Source organism: Struthio camelus, chromosome 3 (assembly GCF_040807025.1).
Source record: "Struthio camelus isolate bStrCam1 chromosome 3, bStrCam1.hap1, whole genome shotgun sequence".
Lineage (NCBI taxonomy): Eukaryota > Metazoa > Chordata > Aves > Struthioniformes > Struthionidae > Struthio > Struthio camelus.
The window spans coordinates 88,802,725-88,814,920 of NC_090944.1; the positions used below are offsets into that span (position 1 = coordinate 88,802,725).

The 12,196-nt window shown below is 40.5% G+C and overlaps 1 protein-coding gene across 2 annotated transcripts in view; it reads right to left on the reverse strand.

Moving 5' to 3' along the window:
* Positions 1-4,601, reverse strand: part of RNASET2 (ribonuclease T2) — a 29,217-nt gene extending 24,616 nt beyond the window's left edge. The window contains exon 1 of one of the 2 annotated variants that reach the window (XM_068938943.1): positions 4,429-4,601. The gene's annotated coding sequence lies outside the window, so the exon portion shown is untranslated. The remainder of the gene's footprint in view (positions 1-4,428) is intronic. The other variant, XM_068938945.1, reaches the window with a different exon arrangement.
* Positions 4,602-12,196: the final 7,595 nt, after the last annotated feature.

A 12,196-nucleotide genomic window follows, 5' to 3' on the forward strand; every position in this document is an offset into this window, starting at 1 on the left:
AAGGCTCTAGAGAAAACATCTTAAGGAAGTAGGTTATGGAAGGAAGATAAGCCAGCAAGCATCATGGCATTTCTTTTGCAAACTGGTGTGACTGAAGATGGCAGGCATAAAGGATTTTTCCAGAGACTGAGTTGCAAACAAATATAAAAGCAGTTATCTGCTTGTCTCATTGGACTCCTATTTTTGGTCAGATTTCAAATAATGACCAGAAAAAGAAGGGGCTTCAAAAACGCTGGTATCAGATCAATAAAACATACTGCTTTGTTTTGCATATTTGCCCTGCCTCCTGGAACTGGACAAAAGAGACAGTGAGTAGACCTGGCATTCCCTGATCTGTAGCTCTTACATAACAAATGACATTTTTCTGCTGATATGTAATACACAAACTCTCTCTAAAGTTTTAGCTGGGAAGACTCCAGTGGAAACTCGGAAGCAAATAACATAGTTAGCGTGACACAATGACTGATCCACCTAAATTAATCTTTTATCATTCTGTGAAATTGAAAGTGGTAGGGCAAAAAGTATCTCAGTCCCAGTGAGAACCACCCCAATGATGCACTTCCAGAGAAATACATATGCAAATTAAAACTGCATTAACAACTTAATGTATGAAGCATATTCATCTTTTAACTGAAAACTGCTTGTTTTGTTTACTAAAAATACATTGCATCAGTAATTCTTACGACTGCAAGATAAAGAGACATTAACAAATCTTAGACAAGGTGTCCAAGAAACAGGTGATTCCTATTACTGAAAGTTAGTCATACGAAAGTTGTAACATTCCAAAAGACTCTGTAATTGAAAAGAATGTACAACTTGGAAAGAAATACATACACATATATTAAAATCACTGAAATTTTATTTAAAATACAAACGATAAAAACGGCCTTATCATTTGAATTTTAGTCTCCTAAATCATTTGAAGTCCAGATAAATACCTTCAGGATGATTTCTGGTGTGTTATACCTGGAGAGCAACACAAAGCAGATTTGTATGTGTCAGTAAAATCAAATCTTCAATGCTGATACCAACATTACCTGCCCAGCCTAATAAAGGACTGTGGAGAATTGCTCTTGTAATAAATGGTGAGGAAATCTTTATTTAACATTTAAATCTTCATTTTTACTATTGTTTGAATTTGAAAATGCCATCTTGAGTGGAATGTCAACATAGCACATGCTTTTTGCTTTTTTGGATGCTACCAGTTAATCTTTTTTTTTTTTTCTCCCTATAATTTTTTTTTCTGCTTTTAATGACTACTTTGGCTAATAAAACTCAAATTTATAATCTCCTTGTTTGCAATTTAGTTCGGGAGTACAGATGAGAGGCACAGAGAAAAGGCTGCAGAAGACCAGTTCAGTATTTGTGAGAAGTCTTAAACTGTTAACAGCATACCACACACGCAGTAAAATATCTTCAACAATGCCTAGAGAGGAGAATTATATCAGACAGTTAGCTTGGTATCTAAACGCACAAAAACCAACACATAGGTTTTGGTGCCATCTCCAACAAGAAAATACACACTACCTCCACCACAGCAAGTTAGAGAGCCAGGTTAAAAACTGTGTGTCAGAAGCGTTAATTTAGTTTGTAACAACATGTGACCGTGCGCTTCCCCCCCCCCAACACCACCCGACCTTCCACCTCTCCCTGCTCTGGTGATAACCACCAGTAGCAGTCATGATGGCTGCACCTGGCTCAAATCGGAATCTGGGGAGACAGATAGCAGCACAATAACCAAGGGCTAATTGAGTGTGCACCAACGAGGCAAATATGACTATGAGTCAATCATCTTACCCCATAAATAGGGGGTAGCCAAGAGCTTGTTGGACTCTCCTGCATGGTAGCTGGTTACATGCCAGGAGCTTCCCTTGAGCAGGGATGCCTCTCCAGGTTATTCCTTGAGGTTGAGAGAGTCCTTCCTTACCTGTGATACATCCTTGGTAAGTGACTAACAGTGCACTGACACTTCGCAAACTTTGCTAAATTGCATCTCAGATTGATTGTGCCTATAATCCTCTTGACATAAACTGTTGACCAAGTCTGGGACTAAGATTGGATCCAGCTGCCCCCAGGCTCCTTTGAGAAGGTGTATGGAAAGCAAGGGTGCCCACTCTGAACCCCATGACTCAATGAGAGGGTCTCCCTGACCGTTTCATCTGACCCTGCCCTCTATGCAGTAAATAACCAAGTGAATCTTGCCATTGAATCTTGTTTAAATCTTGCTTACTTACCACTGAACTTTATTAAATCACTATTTTAGCTCAATAAAACATACTGCTGCTTCTCTCTCATGAGTGAAGTGTATCACCCATCTGCAACAAATGGCCATAGTTGGCAAGATGGCAAGCAGTATCACCAATTACTTCACACAATCACAGAATGGCTGAGGCTGGAAGGGACCTCTAGAGGTCATCTAGTCCAACCCCCCTGCTCAAGCAAGGTCCTCTAGAGCACTTTGCACTGGATTGTGTCCAGGTGGGTTTTTGACTCTCTCCAGGGAAGGAGACTCCACAACCTCTCTGGGTAACCTGTGCCAGTGCTCTGTCCTCCATCAACTGAATAATCGGTATGTGCCTACTGGAAGCCCTGTAAGCCAAGCATTCTTTGCAAGAGCTGGGCCTGGTGCTCCACCTCCTGGAAACGAAGATACTCAATAACATCACAGCCAGGACAACCTGTCATGGTCAACTTACCGGGTATTGGTACTGTGCCTACGACTAACCAAACCTCGTGACCCACTTGTCTGGGAAGCTACCAACAGCAGTGGTGCGAAACACAGAATTAGCGCACAATGGATTTTTCCTCTTTTTAATGGGGTAACCTGTCTGGACAACCGCACCAATACGAGTCTATTCTACCCTTTTGTTTTGCAGCGCCCAACGAGATGAAAGGACGCGTTATTCTGCTGCTGCTGAAGATTTTGTTGACAACAACATCCGTACCTACTGTGATTACTCCCTCAGTTGTACTGAGGAGTTTAAGTAAGGACGTTGTATTCAGGCCTCAATATATTACAATAACAATTGCTAACAAGAGCTATACATTTAGAGTTAGAATTTCTAAATCCTCACCTAAATCTGACAGAAAGGAATAGAAGTATAATATGTGAAATACAACCCCCAAACCATAAAGGGATTATGCCCTTACTTAGTCATCAAAATAACCTTTATGAAAAAGGTAAGATCGCTTAAAAAAAAAAACCAAACAAACTAGCAGTTGTTCGATGCATGTTATGCTAAAAAGAAATGCAAAGTAATGAATACAACGTGCGTGGAGGTTCAATCGTACTATACTTACTGGGGCTACGTATATCCATGTCTCTGCTGTTCTAAAAGATGGGAAAAACCCTGTCCCCACAGATTTCTGACACTGGACTGTATGCGATCAAATATGCAAGCCAGCAAGTGTTATTTAATCCATTGTAGTCTCTTAAATGAGACCGGAGTGCATTACTCATCTGAGACACAATGCTCTTTACTCCAGCAACTTTAATCTCTGTAACCCGTTCTAGGCTAACCACTCTTTCCAAGCGTGCCTGCTATTTGAATGACTACAGAAAGGGTTTAAAAGTTTTTCAGATGCAACGCTCTCCTCCGGAGTCATTACTTTTTAGAAGAAGTTTCTCATGACTTTTCCTCACAAACTAAAATCAAGGCAGAACGTGTACAAGAGCTTTTTTGGCACAAGTCTGGCACAAGTTGATGAGTTCAGCTCTTGCACTTACTTCCTGGGGAACTGTTGAGTAACGCTGAACCTTGTGTTCCTCAAATTAACTGACTGTTCCTCTTTTAGCACGGTGTGGTAAGGTCTTCATTTGCTGACATTGCAAAGTGCTCACTCCAGCACTTTGGATATGCAGCGCTATCATCCTATTTTATTACAAAGACGTTTTTGTAAGTTGTAAAAAATGCAGGACAGCAGACAGCAACTCAAAGAGGAACGAGGACAAGTGACAAAAGGATACTAAAATTGACGTCTTTATGACTGTCAGGTTTGCTAAGGAGAAAGCAGTTCTTCCAGTTCTGGGAGATACAATTCGCCCGAAAAGTGAGGGAGCAGAAGAGCTTGAGCAGAGGCAGAGCTTGAGGCAGGCAATGCACTGAAACACAGCTACTCCTGCCCCGCCTTTCGATCAGCGTCGGGGTAAGGTAAGACATAAAACACGTCAGAGGAGAGCCCTCGCTGCCTTTAGCGCCGGTCCTACAAACACCACCTAACTTCGCGCAGGTCAGCAGTCGCGCTGAGGGCAACAGGCCGGGAGGCTCGCACCGGGAAAGCCCGGCGGGGCCAAGCCGCCCGGCCCCAGCGCGGACACACGGGAGCCGGGAGGTGGGAAGCGGAGCCGCAAGGAAGCACGAAGGCGGAGGCTCCCTTTCGCCCCGCGCCCCGCACCGGCTCTCCCCGACACCCGCCGGCCCGCGTTACCTTCCCAGCCAGCTCCGCGACCCGCAGCAGGCGGCTCCGCAGGACGCGAGCGGCGCCTCGCCAGGGCCTGCTCGGGCCGGGGGGAAGCGGCAGGGCGGCCCGCGACGAGGGCGAGCCCGGCCCCGCCTCGGGGGCGGCCCTGGGCGGAGCAGCGCCGCGGCCCCGCTGCTTCCGTCCGCGCCGCGGCCCCACGCGCGTACGCGGCCGCAGCAGGGCCGCGGGGCAGAGCGGAGCCGAGCCCGGAAACGCGGCTGCTGCCGCCTCCGTAACCTCCTCCCGGCATCCCCGGGACTGCCCCTCGTTTCTAAGATTTTTTTCCCATGAGTTCCTGTTCTCGCCCCAGGTTTCACCCGGTGCCTTTTAGGATGTGTGAAGCCAGCTTTAGTTTCTGGATCGCCTGCTGTTTTTAATATGCATAGAATATTCTCACACCGTTTATATGCATGGCTTTGCTCATCTTAATGTTTTGGTGGGTTCTTAGTTAGCATACTCTGTATTTTAATTATTTTGATTTCGTATTAACAAATCCATGTAACACACAAGTCTTTGGGAGTGCAATGAAGATATTCCATATTTTTCATTTTTACATAGCATACCCAAATAGCATGCTCTTGAGTAAAGTCACCCCAATAAGAGGAACAGAGGAATGCTGACACATTCTGCTGTGGTGTGCTTTTACACCACCACCACGGAAGTTTTGAATGATCACATGCGGGTTTGGAAACAACAGGAAATTTCTGAGGAACAAAGAACCCAAAGGAATGAATCACAAATATCCCACACAAGACTGTTCAGATACTTTCTCAGTACTGTAGTAAAACAGAAAACAGATTCCAGCACCTGTTTCTCTGTTGAGGCATGACTCATAAATACTGAGTGCGATTATTAATTACTATTGTATAGTTTTGAACTATGAGGGATATGTCAAAACCATCCTCCATTAATGCACTTGTGACATATGTGGGCAGATCTGCTTCCACAAGCAAAACAACATTTGTTTTTGACAAATTAACTACAGTTCTTATCATAAAGTCTTTTTTCAAAGTTACATTATTATTCACAGGTGAGATTTTTCAGTTATGTTTACACATTTACACAGTAAGGAGGAAGATAAAGCAAAACTAATCTCTTTGCCCACCTTTCTATGGAAACAGGCCAAGGTTGAATGGAACAAGGGATCCATATGGTTTAGTGTTGTCTCTGACAATGTCTGAGAGGTACCAGAAGTTTCAGAATATCTTTGTCAAAGAGTTAAAAATAGTGAAGTTCTCCAGAGCTGTGCAGTCATCACTCCTCCTCTTGTTGCTGAGGGCATCACCGCTCCATCTGGCACTGAAGTCTTTGCTGCTGCCCGTGAGGAGTCAGTGGACACGAGCACCGAATTATTCTTACTGCCTCAGAAGTTATCGTTGCAGGCTAAGGATGAAGAGTGGGCTGTACCACATGTACAATATAGCTTGCAAGATTTTTTGCTTCGTTGTTATACCTGTTCTGAGGAGCAATAGGGATTTACACTCTGAGGCTGCCGAATTCACACGTCTCTTCACTTTGCGAAAAATAAACCCAGAGATAAGTTTCCCATTACGGTTGTTTGAAAGAGAGATCCAAAGCTGGCATGAAATCATGTAGCCTATTAAGTTATTAAGACAATTAAGTCAGGACTTTTATGTCATGATATCATTACAAAATAGTGCATGTTAACAGAAACTATTACAGAGCTAATATTTTGATGAAAATGAGAAGAGAACGGAGAGCTACTTTGAATCTATCTCCTTAAGACTTTCAATTTAATATTTATTTATATACTGGTAGCAAGGAGAAAATCGTTAACAAATCAAAAAATTTAAATCAAACATTATATCAGATCCAAATGCTGACAACTATAATGAGGAGGAAAGACAAGTTATACTTTTACTGTTTTCGGCCTTTTTTGTGTTAAGACATAAGACGACTATTACTCAGTAATGTGAACAACTGTTGTGGCAACCTGTTTAAAAGACAAAAAAACATCAGACAGTTTTCTCAAATAATCATTTACGAGATAAAAATTGTCCATCTTTCATCAATAGTTGGCAATTACTCAGAAAGGCTATCTCAATACATCTGAGAACATCATGGAATGTTAACAAGCATGTAGAAATATCCAGGTTTATGAACTGGTGCCAAGACTTCATTTCATACCTGCTGCCTGAAATGTAATATTTCTACTAGGTTCTGACACTTGAATGTAGTAAGAGAGAAATTTGGGGGCTTTAGTCTGTGTGAGCAGTACTGTATGCCACTGGTAGCCCCCACCGACTTCATAAGAGACTATTCATTATCATTAAGGCAGAAAGAATTTACAGCACAAGTAAGAAATTAAGTAGACTGAATGATAATCATAAATATTTACATAGAAGCTATGAAAGCTATTGGGACTTTTGACTGTTCCTAAAGTCTATATCCTCACTGTGATATAAGATCTACCTTAACTGCTCACCCGATTAATAGACTGGCAGTCCAATTTCCAGCTCAGTATCTGACAAATATTTGTATCCCACACTATGGGGCCCTTGCTCCACAGTTATACGCACTAATCCTAGGACACAAGCACACACTAACAAGCTTAGAATATCTTCAACTGCTCTTCTGAATTGGGATAAAATTAAGAAGTAGCGAAGTGCTCTCCTGAACTAGAGCCTTAATCACCAACTGATTTAAACTGCATTTTTAGTACTCTATATAATATTCCTAAGAACAAGTTGGACTCCAAAATTTGAGAATCATTGTAATGAAAAATAACTGACCTCATTTGGGTAATTTCTCATTGTAAATAGCATGGTCTGTTATGTCTGTATTGACTTTTCTCTCCTGTTCACTGTTTATTAACACTCATGATGACATGATTATATTTGGTGGAAAATTGAGGGAGAGAATGCCAAAACAGTGGAAAAGTTTCATTTCCATTTTTCCTGAAAATATCATTTTCCTCAAAAATTTCTGAACAAACGTAACTGTATCTGAGATTTTAAAACTCTGTTTATCTGCTGAAATGTGTTGCCTGAAGAAAATAAAACAAAAATGAAGTTGGCATGGTTCAATTTCTTTAAGGATTTTATTATCAAGCACTTCAATCTGAGATTTTAAAACTCTGTTTTTCTAGAAACCAGCAGTGTACATTTAGATTAGGATTTAAGAGTCCAGAATCTTTCTTATTTTGTTCCCCTAACACAATGATTTTTGTTTTGATTATTCCCATTGCACAAATAGAACTCACAAATCTAGCTAGATTTTATTCAGTTTTTGTGTGTTAATGACAATCATCTGCAAAACTCTGATCAGATTCTAGGATGTACATATATTACTGTGTCCTAACTTTCAGTCAATAGAATTGGTCAATGCATGTTTTTTGAAGGCCTGGATTGGATTTATATTGTGTAAAGAGCTTGTAGCAACGCTGCCATTGCATTTTTTTTTGAATGATGCAGTGTCAATTTTATAGCATCTTTGCAAAGCTATATTGGTTTTCCCATGAAAAATACATCTTCTTCTTACTCTGGTAGAATGTTCTTCACATTTACAGTTCTGCAGAAACAATAAAAATAATGTTGGTCTGTCTCTTGTGATGCAGTTAGATGATGTCAGTAAAGGTAGACTTGGGAATTAGATATATTTTAAATGATAACGTTTTCTTTAGAATGGGACACGAGGCAGTTTGAGACTGTTCATTGTCGGCTGGGTAGGAAATTGGACTATTAGCATGCTTCGCTGCCCTCTAGGTGATGAATATTTAGCTAAATAATTTTCTGGTATTTGGCAGTGCTCAAAAGGGGTATATGGAGATTGGATTTGAAATAGTCTAGATACACTGGAGAGCAGGAAGCCAGTGTTATTGCAATGAATTTTACAAACCACAATTCTTTTCGCTGATGAATCATCTTCTAAGTCTACTGAATCTGTCTTTTTGCTTTGCAATCCCTATCAAATATTTTGTCAAGTGGATTTTGTAAGGACAGTCAAACATAATGTCAATACCTATGTCATATTCATATTCTGAAAGCTGGTGTTTTCTGAAACATTTACTTGGAGAGAAAGATTTATATCTGACAAACGTATAGTACACAGCATAGACCTGAAGCCAGATTCCACACTACGGTTTGCCAGCTTAAACAAACAGTTTCTTGTAATTTGGGACAAGGTATATTTGTGGAAATAATTTGCCATAAAATATAAAAGTCTAAATTTAAAGTATTGTTTTTGAAATTGATAATCTAGAATAGTAATCACTATTAATCACTATCAATAGTAATCACTAACAGTGATTTGCCTATAAACCTCCATTTTTTGACATACTATCTAGCAATGTTCATTACTAAATAAATCGTATAATTGCATTTAATTGGAAAATAGCTCTTTATTTCTGCATCTGTGTGATAATAATATGTCTTCCTTTATTTTGCTATACGAGTTACTGGGACAAGCCCTTTATGGAAAACACCAATGAGCAATTATACCTGTGAAACACACATTTTCTCTTTACATATAATATATTGGGGCAATACAAGTACTTTAGTTCCATGACATTTGTTGGGCATGCAGTATCTATATGTGATGGTATCACAAGTGATTTCCAATAACATTTACACCATAAATGCTGCCGTTTTATGTATGTTCCTCACATCTCACAAAAACTATTTAATGAGTATTAGAAGAATGTTGTAAACCTTTATTTAATCTTATAATTTATGACCCTGCCTTTAAATACATGTCATTAAATTATTATAAGTCCCAGTGTGTGTTTCTAAGAGGAAAGTATACAAATCTGTAAAGAGGATTCTGGATAAAATTGGAGCTGGAAATCCAGAGAACAGTTGTAAATGGTATGCTCAGTGAACTAAAGAATGAAGGGAAAAAGGGGATAAGGTAGCAGTTGAAGGTATGAACGCATCTTTTTGAGATAGGAAAGACAGTCAGTTTTGGTTCTAAGGCAAAGAGGAGGAGACAATTAGAGTTTAAGAGGAAACAAGAAAACCTGAGAGCACATGAGGGAAATCAGAAGAGGAAGAATCATTGGGGCAAACAGAATAGGAGGAGACAGGGAAAGAAATGTCTCCATTTCCACTGAAGAGAAAAGGCTGAAGAAGAAAAAAGGAAGGTAAAACCTAGGAAAAAATATTTGATTTATTAAAAAGTGTTTTTAAAAGGAAAAAAGGAAGGGAAAGTCGGGGACTGTAAGCAAGCCTTCTTCCCTGCTCTTCAGCTTTCCCCTGTGAGTTTGAGGGCAGGGAAGGGGAAGAATTTTCATCAAGAAATTGCCAAATCAGTGGTGGAGGAAAAGGCAGTGGATGGTCTGAGTGACTGAGTCTGAAGAAATTGGGGAGTGTTGGAGATGTGATACGAAACACTACCCTCACACATCCATTCCTACCTGGCAGGGAAGATAGCCCTCCAGAGCATCAGGTTTTACTTTTGACTTGCTGGAACTGAAACAGGTGCTGTTGTGGCCCCATCTCCAGAAGCATGGTGGTACCAAAGGAGTCCCCACTCATACCACCCTCGCTGTGGTAACATGAGAGTGGATTCGGTTAAGGTACAGCAGAGTGATTTTGCTAGCTAGATATCAGAAATAAAGGCCAAGCAGTGAGACGTGTGGGGAAGCAGATTGATGTGCGATATGGAGAAAGCCCAAATGCTTGTATCAGAAAAAAGGGGTCAGTAAAGAAACATTGGAGACAGTATTTGTTGCTGAAGAACAAATTGAGAAAACATTCCTTTTGTGCCTGATCTAAACCACAGTTGATAAAACGAATAAATACTATCAGATAAACATATAGCTAAAAAGCTGGCTTGTCATCAAAGTAGCTGTAGTTCAAAGCTTTAGAGTTTTAAAAGATTAGGAGTACATTGTTCTTTAAGTTGATGAGAGTATATGTTTAATTTCATTTTACCCCACAGAAATCCCCAGTGCATATAGATGCATAGCTGTGTATACATGGTTAGCATTGCTAACATGGTTAGGATTGCTAACCATGTTATCCAGCCAAGTAAGTATTTTGCTAATTTTGATACCAACAACATAGTTACAATGTAGTTATACACTTTCCTATTGGTTCCTGTCCTTCCCTACTATTCACAGTTTCATATACCTTTAAACCGTTATCCTCATAATCATTTAGACCCGGACTGTCGCTCACACAAGCTGCAGAGCGGTAGGGTTTGGAGTGAAACCATGACACAGTAGTGTGGGAGGGAGAATAATCTCTGTGGGGTTCTAGTAACAACTTTCCAAAACTGCTGGAGGCATGCAAGTAAATTAACAGACCTTTGGGCCCAGTCCCTGCTGTGCCTGTCAGCTTGGAAGGGAAAGTAGTGTCTATCAACTGTAGAACCGGCACAGAATACATTCCCTCTGGATCACTGACAAAAATAGACCATTTGTGATTACTACAACAGGACCCCAATCTACTCCTATAGAGGTGCTTTTATAAGCTGGTCCATTTCAAAGCTTTTATGGCTGGTAGAAGAACATCACCCTTATTTTGCTGGTTATTTTCCAATCCCTATTCTTCCCTTCCCCTCCCTAGCCTAAAACTCATTTACCAGCTTAGACACTTAATTGTAGTGCCGATCCCTTCAATTGCTTAATATTCCCTCTATCAAGCTAGGCGTCAAGTTTCGGTGAACCAAAACCACCGTCATCATGTCTTTTGGCAGACATACGAGTAAAGCCTTATACCCTGAGACAGCGTGGCTCTTTTGATCATAGTAACATTATAGGGCTTATATGATTATTGGAAATAACAGTTTAACTTTTAACCTATAAGCCTTGTTTTAATTGAACTTGATCACGAAAACTGAAACCTAGTTATTTACCATCTTGTTTCAAGCTTAACATTGAAGTTTATAGTCTATTTTGACTCCTAAATCAATAATGATATATTCTTACTGGTGAGTTAGATATTTCTCAAACCATACAAAGAGAGTGAAAGGTTGCCAATGTTTCCAAGATTGGGAATTTTAAAATGTAATGCTATATTCTTTGTGCAGCAACAGAAATGGGCTCAAACATCCAGCATGCCTCTAGAGGATGTAATAAAAACGGGACAGTACCAGTGACACCTGACTTACCAGGCTTGACTCATATTTAAGACCTCACCGATGAATTAGTGCCACCTACTGCATGCTTTTGAAAGTAGCATCAACCGCCAACAATACCCTTACTATATTCCTCTACGAGGAACGCTTGCATGCTTTGAATATTGCAGAACCACAGAATGGCCAAGGTTGGAAGGGACCTCTGGAGATCATCTAGTCCAACCCCCCCCTGCTCAAGCAGGGTCCTCTAGAGCACGTTGCACAGGATCGCGTCCAGGTGCGTTTTGAATATCTCCAGGGAAGGAGACGCCACAATATTCATGAATTACGAATTTTCTCGCTATATAATTGAATGCTCTTCAAGAAAAATCGTAGAAAGTTCAGAAGATAAGGTTCAGTATGAAAAAAAAAAAAAGCAAAAGATTTTCCCGGGGGCAACGTACAGTGCTGCAAATTAAGCACTGCATCCTAGAAAGCGTTGTATCATTTTTAAGAAATGATAGCGTTGGAGCCTCTTGTTCCTAAGACGCTGCCTGGCGCTTTTAACATAACATAGAGGTTATAAAATAAACACTGTTGACATATTTTAAATACTTTTCGGTCTCTGCTTTGCTTGTGCTGAATGGAGGGGATACGTCTACTTTCCGAGATCTCTCTCAGCCCAGAGAAAATTGCTCCTTCCCCCACCCCTCCC